This window comes from Propithecus coquereli, unplaced genomic scaffold (assembly GCF_000956105.1).
Source record: "Propithecus coquereli isolate 6110/MARCELLA unplaced genomic scaffold, Pcoq_1.0 Scaffold341, whole genome shotgun sequence".
Taxonomy (NCBI): domain Eukaryota; kingdom Metazoa; phylum Chordata; class Mammalia; order Primates; family Indriidae; genus Propithecus; species Propithecus coquereli.
Window position 1 is genome coordinate 2,650,551 of NW_012149075.1, and position 8,608 is coordinate 2,659,158.

The following is an 8,608-nucleotide window of genomic DNA, read 5'->3' on the forward strand; positions in this document are numbered from 1 at the left end:
ATTAGCCGGGCATGGTGGTGCGTGCCTGTAGTCCCAGCTACTCGGGAGGCTGAGGCAGGAGGATCACTTGAGCCCAGGAGTTTGAGGTTGCTGAGAGCTGACACCATGGCACTCTAGCCGGGGCAACAGAGTGACACTCTGTCTCAAAAAAAAAAAAAAAAAAAAAAAAGAAGGGCTGGATGATGTAGACAAAGAGGGCAATGGCTCATTAAATTACTGTCTCTGTTTTTATGTCTGCTGGAAGTTTTCATAATATTATAAAAAATGTTATCAAGCATTTGCCAGAAGCTAAGCTCAGCGGTTGGACGGTGAGGAGAAGCGAGCCATATAACGTGTGCATGTCATCATGGAAGGAAGTGATGATGACATTTCACAGTGTCACGACTCAGGACGTGAGAGAACCAAGAAAGGGAGATGAAGCTGTTGGGGGTGGCCCGAGAAGTGACAGAGAGCAGGCAGTGTATCTCATCCCCAGACAAGACCGCTTTGACCCGTCCTGATCCAGTAAATGCCCAGGAGCCAGTGCAAAATGAAAATGCAGAGATTCCTTGCTCAAAAATCAAGAAGTCCCATTAAAGAGACTTTTTAAAGCTTTTATCTCTCCTCAACAGTCTCTCTCTTGACTTTTTTTATTTGCTATTTAATGTCACTCTCAGTAAAAGCAAATTAAAACTTTATTATTATAGCATGAATTTGTTTACCCATTCATCTTTATGCTGTGCAATGCCCATTTTTAAATGTAAACATAAGAGCACTTAAGTTGTATTTGCAATCATTGAAAGTATGCAGTTCGTATCTCATAACTCGTACAGGAATATGTATTTTGTTCTTACCAGGACAGTGGGAACCCTGCACAAACTAACTCAGCTGTTTTTATTTCATTTATTGATACGCACACATTCTACCACCTCTCTCTGCCTTCGGCTTGCCGACCAGTGAGGACGGATGAAAGGAAAGGTCTCTGGGTTGCCCCACCTGTCCCGGTCCTTCTGTGTCATCATTTTCAGCGGAAGTGGCTATCACAGGGACAGACACGGGTAAGAAGGATATGATGCAGCTCCTTGTCCGTTGCCTTCTCTCTGCGTTTGAAGGAGCAAGCACAGCCTCTCCGGAACGTCAGCCCTCCCCACGCCCACCCTAACCCCCCGCCCCCGCTGAATCCTAGACGTAACACACCTTGGATTCGCTTCGTGCACACGTGATGGATCCAGAGCTCATGGGGCGTTGGAATGGGCAGCGCAAAATGACAGACACACGGATTACAGTAACCTGCTCACTGCTGTGTGGTCCCACGAGACTTCACTCAGAAACAGAAGATATTTCAAGCTGAAATTATTCAGAATTTCAAGATTTCCAAAGCAGAGCATTAGGACAAGTGTGGGGCCTGTGCGCCTGCACTGTCTGCACGAGCCCAGGAAGCGGACCCTGGACATCTGCCCGGTGGGGGGGCTTTCCCAGGGCACCCAAGTAACAAACTGATCGGTTCTCAGTGTGAAAACTGCTCTGCATCCAGATCAATCTATGCCTAATCTAGTGAAAGAGAGCAAATTCCTTAACGTGTAGGCTTCTATTGTTATTGAAATAAATCACAGTGATTCAAAGAAAGAAAGAAAATGGACCCACTCCATGGGCATTTCCAATATACTCTGCCATTTTAAAGACTGAGGACTCGAAAATCGAGAAAAGCCTCAGATGTCAGGGCTCTGAGTCAATTCACCCCAAGCCAAATCACCTGACGCCAACAGCCTGATTTGTCTAATGGCCCACTTGGACAAATACGTTTAGCCCTGATTTGTCTAATGGCCCACTTGGACAAATACGTTTATCTAACCTATGTGTCAATCGGAACCCATATGCTCCAGCCTCACCAGACCATGACTTTGGCTAATAACACTTTTCCTTTTTATACCCAGATTATTCCATCCATAAGCTTCTGATAGCTGGAAATTAGCCCCCTTCAATGTGACATTCTCTCCCCTCTCCCCATCTTCTGTGTTTTTGGAGAGATTCTCAGGGAGCGTTTCAAGTGTGCTGTGTGCTCTGCGACAACTCTTGGGTTTTCCACTCTGGCTTTCTCATCTCACTGTGGCCTCTGCTATTGTTGCCCCTTGATGCCAACACACAGCGAGGTCAGCTGCCCCCACCCCTGCTGGTGAGCTCCGACTGACACACCTGCTCCCCACTACCCCCCGCCATGGTCTCTCCCTCCCAGGCATGGCCCAGGCCTGCAGCAGCCTCTGGAAATGGCTCCTTGTGAACCCACCTCAGGAGCCTCCACAAGCAGGGGGTCTCCCCCGGCTCCAGACAGGCCTTCCCACCCCAGGGCCAGCTCTCTGTCCCCTTTCCAAAACCCAGCCAGGAATCTCCCGGTTCCTGCCAACCTGGACCTGACTGACCCCACCGGGCCCAGAAAGAGCAAGTCTTTCCTCAAGAACTTACATCTGCTTTCTCAAAAGCCTAACACAGAGGTCCCACCCAGAATGGAGGCAACTCGAGTCTCCACCCTCAAAGTCGGAAAATATTTCAAATGGTAGATTTTTCTAGGTTGGAAATTGTTATTAAGGTCTTCACCATTTATCCCATTACACTCTGTGGGAGGAAGATGCTCATCCAGTCCTCCAGACAACAGCAGCATCAAGGTGAACACTGGCAGCATTTGAAACCCGCTCAGGTGGCCGCTCATAGCATGATGTTCCCCATGATCTCTGGTTTGATCACTTAGGTGGGTTTTAAATGTCCTCTGGATCTTGCAGGATGCTATTACCGGACTGAAGGAAGATCACATGGTCTGTCACTTAGTAACTGAGAGAAACCCAGGACAGAACGCTGGAAGCAGCACAGCATGGTGTCTAAAAATGCACTCCCTCTGTGACCTTGAGAAAGTACATCACCCCTCCAAGCCTCAGTTTCCTCATCTGTAAAATGGGGATAGTGAGACTGCCTCTCTCCTAGGTGGTGGTGAGGACTGAATATAGAACAATGCCAGGCAGACAGTAAAGCCTCAACAATGTTAGCTATTGTTACTATTTTCCCTTTAAGCCAGGGAGCATATAAGTGGAGACAGAGAGCCCCCAGGCGGAAGGCAAAGAGCTTGCTGCCTAGATTTTAGCTTCAGGCATGTCACTGGGCTCTCAAGCCTGGATTCTGGACACCTTAGGGCAGGAGGGGATTACTATTCCAAAGACATTGACCACAGCCACTTGTGCCTGGATTTTCACAAATTTAACCCTACCTCCAAAATCGCGAGTGTCTTTTTGAAATCTCCCTTGCAGACGCAGCCTCTGAGACTACGAAGCGAGTCTTAGTCCTACTGAAGGATAAAGTCTTCTGTTTGCCAAGGTGTTCAAGTCCTTAAACTGTTTTCTCTCAGCTCCAAACCCACCCTTCCACGGTTGGCTTCGGAATGCTGGGGCTGGAACCCTGCAAACCATCTCTCTGCCTTATCATCTGCTCCCTGTTTGGGGCCTGTGAGGGAAACTGAGGCTGGAGGAAGAAGAAGGGACTTGCTCTTTCCTGTCTGCTTCCTGTTACTATGCGCATCGCCCCAGCAAGGCTTCCTGGCTCCAGCATAGAAGCAGCTGAACCCAGTTCTGCAGTTCTTTCCGGCTCTTGCACAACCGGCTTCGTGACGCTCCCCTCAGAGACAACAGCACCCCCTCCTCAGAGACCTATGTCTCAGGGTCCATGGGGCCCCTCCTGTTATCCTTTTTTTTAAACAACTATATTAATGTAATTCACATACCATACAATCCACTCATATAAAGTGTGCAATTCAGTGGTTTTTAGCATAGTCACAGATATGTGCATTCACCACAGCCAATTTTAGAACATTTTCATCACCTCAAAAAGAATACCCAGAAAGAAGACAACAAGTGTTGGCGAGGACGTGGAAAAACTGGAATCCTGTGCACCGCTGGCGGGAATGTAAACGGATGCAGCCGCTGTGGAAAACAGTATGGTGGTTTCTTAAAAAACTAAGAATAGAATTACCATATGATCCAGCCACTCTTCTTCTCAGAACATACACAAAACAACCGAAAGCAGTGTCCTGAGCAGATATTTGTACACCCATGTTCCACAGCAGCACTGTTTGCAATCGCCTTGAGAAGGCAGCAGCCCAAGTGCCCCTCAAGTGACGAAGGGATAAACAGAACGTGGTCTGCACGTACACGGGAATATCATCAACCTTGAAAATGAAGGAGATTCTGACGTTATGCCACGTGACATAAGCCAGACCCAGTAGGACAAATATTATACGACTCCACTGATACGCGGTACCTGGAGTATCAAATTCACGGAGAGTAGAGCGGTGGTTGCCAGGGGTAGGGCAGAGGGAAAGGGCAAGGTAATGTTTAATGGGTGCAGAGTTTCACTCGTGCAGGACGAAACAAGTTCTGGAGACGGACGGTGGTGACGGTTGCACATCAGTGTGGATGTACCGAATGCCACTGAATTGTACACTAAGAAATAGTTAAAATGGTCATTTTTATGTTATGTATATTTTACCACAGTTAAAAACGAAACCCTTTAGCTGTCACCTTCCCGGCCCCCCTAATCCCCCTCTCACCATCTCCCAGCCCCTGGAAACCGTGAATCTTTCTGTCTCTATAGATGTCCCTATTCTGGACTTGCAAACGAATGAAATCATATAATATGTGGGCTTTTGTTACTGGCTTCTTTGACGAAGCATAATGCTTCCAAGCTTCACCCAAGCCGTAGCGTGTACTTCATTCCTTTTTATGTCTGAGTATCCCCTTATCTTCTAAGATTTAATAATTGCCACCTCCTCCCTTGGCTCCCCTTGTCCCATGAATGGTAGCTGCTTCCCTATAGCTGCTACCACCATGACCCTTTACCCGTTCAGTTACATAGTTAATAACTTTATGTTCACATAAAAATGCTTTATATTAAATTCTTTCTGTTTAAATCACTGATATGATTTCTGTCTCCCAACCAAACCCTGGCTGATACTCAAGAAAACTGAGACTCATTTGAATCCCTGGGCTGGTTCGTGCAGCTACCCATTTTTAATATTCCATTTTCTCCCTGGCTCTCTGCCAGCCCTTCCTCTGATTATGGTCATCTAGCTCTTACTCTCTGCAACCCTTCTGCAGCTCAAATTAATCAGGAAATAACGTCTCCTCCCAACAAATTCCAAGATTGCATCGTCTGAAGAGCAGCGCCCCCCAGTGTGGAGTGGTAGGTACTGCCGCCCTTCCAGACAATGGATCTGCAGTTAATTCAGCAGCCGCCGAGTCTGCAGGCAGGTGGAACCGATTCTTTCTCATTCAGAGCAGCATGGCAAGACGAAATCTCACCCGGCATGGGGCTTCAGAACACACTGAGGGATGTATTTCCATACCCAATCCTCAAAAGTATGCAGGAGGGGGTTTTTTGAAAGACATGGCTCTCTTTTATAAAAATTTAATGGTGATTGATTGCCCATCTTTTCATTAAGATTTTATAGTTGTCCAGAAGCTTTCACCAACAGTTCATTTGAGCTGCAAAACCATCTTATGAGGGAGGTACCACTGTTATTTCCATTGAACCAAAGAATGTGAGATTTGCTCAAAGCTAAACAACTACTTGTAGTTAGTAGCACAAGCAGGATGTGAGCCTGCGTGTTCTGAAGACTTTTCCCTAAAATGCCTGCAGCTCTGGTGAGACTGGCTGGCTTTCTGCTACGTGCTAAAGGTTGGGGTGGTGGGAAGGGAGCGGGGAGGAGGCAGTATAAATTGGTAAAACTTTTCTGAAAAGTATTTGGAATTATGTGTACCCTGACACTCCCTTCCAGATAATAAAACTATAACTATCAAAACAGTGTTTATTAACAGATCAATGAAAAAGAAGAAATAACTTGGAAATACATATGTGCTATGTTTTTATAGAGACAGTCCCTGACTTCCAATGGTTTGACTTAATTTTTCCACTTTATAATGGTGTAAAAGTGCCACACATTCAGTAGAAATTGTACTTTGAGTACCCGTAGAACTTTGAGAACTTGGAGTACCCATTCGTGTTTCTCACTGTCAGTACAGTATTCAGTAAATTGCATGAGATAGTCAACACTTTATGAAGTAGGCTCTGTGTTAGATGATTTGCCCAGCTGCAGCCTAACGTAAGTGCTCCGAGCATGTTTCAGGTAGGTGAGGCTAAGCTATGATGTTCGGTAGGTTAGGTGGACAGTATTAAATGCACTTCTGACTTACAATATTTTCAACTTACAATGGGTTTTTCGAGATGTAACCCCATAGTAACTCAAGGAACATCTATACTAAATTATATATCTACAAAGCAGTGGCTAAAATGGATTCTTTAATAATTACTGTTAGAACCATTAGAAAAAGAATTTAAGTTCGAGTGTTACCTCGTATTTTCATACTGAAATAAATTTCAAGTGAACTAAGCAGTAAATGTAAAAAACAGAAATCATCAAAAAGAAAATGAAGGTCACTTTATTTATGTCACATTAATTAAACTTCAGCAAGCGAAGAGATCATAAAGTAAAAGATCAATATGTTCACATACAAAGTTGTTAAAACATCTGTATATCAAAAGAAGAAAAACTTCAAAAGAGAAATCACAAAAGAAAATTTTCAACAAATATAACCACAGGGTTATTCTCTACAATGTATAGGTATTTTTATAATCAATTAAACAATGCTAATAGCTCAATAGAAGAAGGCACAAAGAACTTCGGTGGCTCTCAAAGTGCATGTGAAAAAATGTTCATCCACCCAGTAGTTAAAAATGCCATGTTCTGGGAGATATTTTTTGTTTGTTTTTTGTGGGGTTGTTTTTTTTTTTGGCCTATCAAATAGGAAAGGCCTTTAAAATTAAACATAATCCTCATTATTATTGAGGACATAAGACATAAATTGAGGATATGGAAGTGTATGGTTTGTACAACCTTTCTGGAATGCATGTTGTCATTTTCCAATAAGAGATTTTAAAAGGTTCATGCCCTTTACCTAGTAATCTGGGAATATATGCTAAGGAACTAATCATAAATGTAATGATATATTTACATACAAACGTATTCGTGGTATGTTTAATTATATAAGAGAATACGTGAATGAAACCTTGATTCCAACAATAAGGGAATGATTAGATAAATAACAGAACACAATGCAATGTTGTGTAGTCATAAAAAATATTTTAAAATAATTTGTTAAAGCACAAGGTAATGCTTGCAATATAGCGCTAAGCAAAATAGATGGGAGACCCAAAAAGACTGATTGCAATGATAGACCTGAGCTTACAAAACAGATCGGAAGGAAACGCTGTATACCAAAGTACTGAATACTGGTTATCTCTGCATCGTGGGACTGTAAGTGATTTTAATGTTCTTATTTATCCTTTTGTTTTCAAATTATCTATAAAGGCCAAGTCTAGCTTTTATAATGAGAACATTAAAAATATCAAAAATCTACGTCACTCATCTCCCAACCAATGTTGAATGTGGAGATAAGAAGCTTCACTCCTCCAGCAAACTTTTGGATCATTTGCAACTCTCTTTTTGGAGAAATGGCTGGTTTGGCAGGAGTGGGAGACAAATGAGCAGGTTAATTTAAGACTCTTCAGGAAAAGGTACCATCTGTGAGGCAAATCCCATAGGAGATATAGAGTGTGTGACAGATCACAAATTTAAATATTCAGTACACCCAGATGCACATTAATGAGAGAGAGAGAGAGAGAGAGAGAGAGAGAGAGAGAGAGGGAGGGAGGGAGAGAGAGAGAGGGCATGTGTGCCCTGGAGTTAAAGCAGGCAGGCTTCTGGTTTCACCCTCTTCCTTTCTCACTACATACTTTCTCATGAGGTGAATTCTCTCCTAATCAGAAGCAGCTGTTTCCTCCCTTCCTTTCTCTCGTCTACATTTATTGAGCATTTACTATCCATAAGAACCAGATAGTGTTATAAGAGCTGAAGATACATCCATAAACAGATTAGTCCCAGCCCCCATGGCACTGATATTCTAGTTGGGGACTTAGCCAATAGCTGAGGCATTAAACCAGTAATTGCATAATTATTCTCTTAATTACAATTGTGATAGATGCTATGAAGAAGTACTGCAGGGAGCTGCGGAATCACTAACAGGGTATATTATTGGGATTACAGTTGGCTGTGACAGACATCTAACAGGATACAAGAGTATTTCTCTCTCAAGTAAAGGCAGTCCGGATGCAGGCAACCCAGGGCTGGTATGGCAGACAGTTCTACCATCACAGGGACACAGGCTCCTTGTATTTTTGGTCCACCATCCTGACATGTGGCTTCTATCTTCAAGGTTACCTCCTTGTCCAAAATGGCTGCTGGAGCTCCAGTCATCATGTTCACATTGCAGGTTAGAAGAAAGAAGAAGAGCAAAAGGCAAAGAGAACCTCTCCTAGCTAAGTCAGCCTCCCTTTGCTCATATGTCACTGGGCGAAAATTATACTTTACGTGTAAACTGATAATAAACCAACTAATGTTTACTGAGTATCTCCAATGTGTCTGGCACTTCATAAAACAATCCATGAGAGACAGTTTATGATGGAGAAACATAAAAAAATAAAAATAAAAAAATAGGCCGGGCGCGGTGGCTCACGCCTGTAATCCTAGCACTCT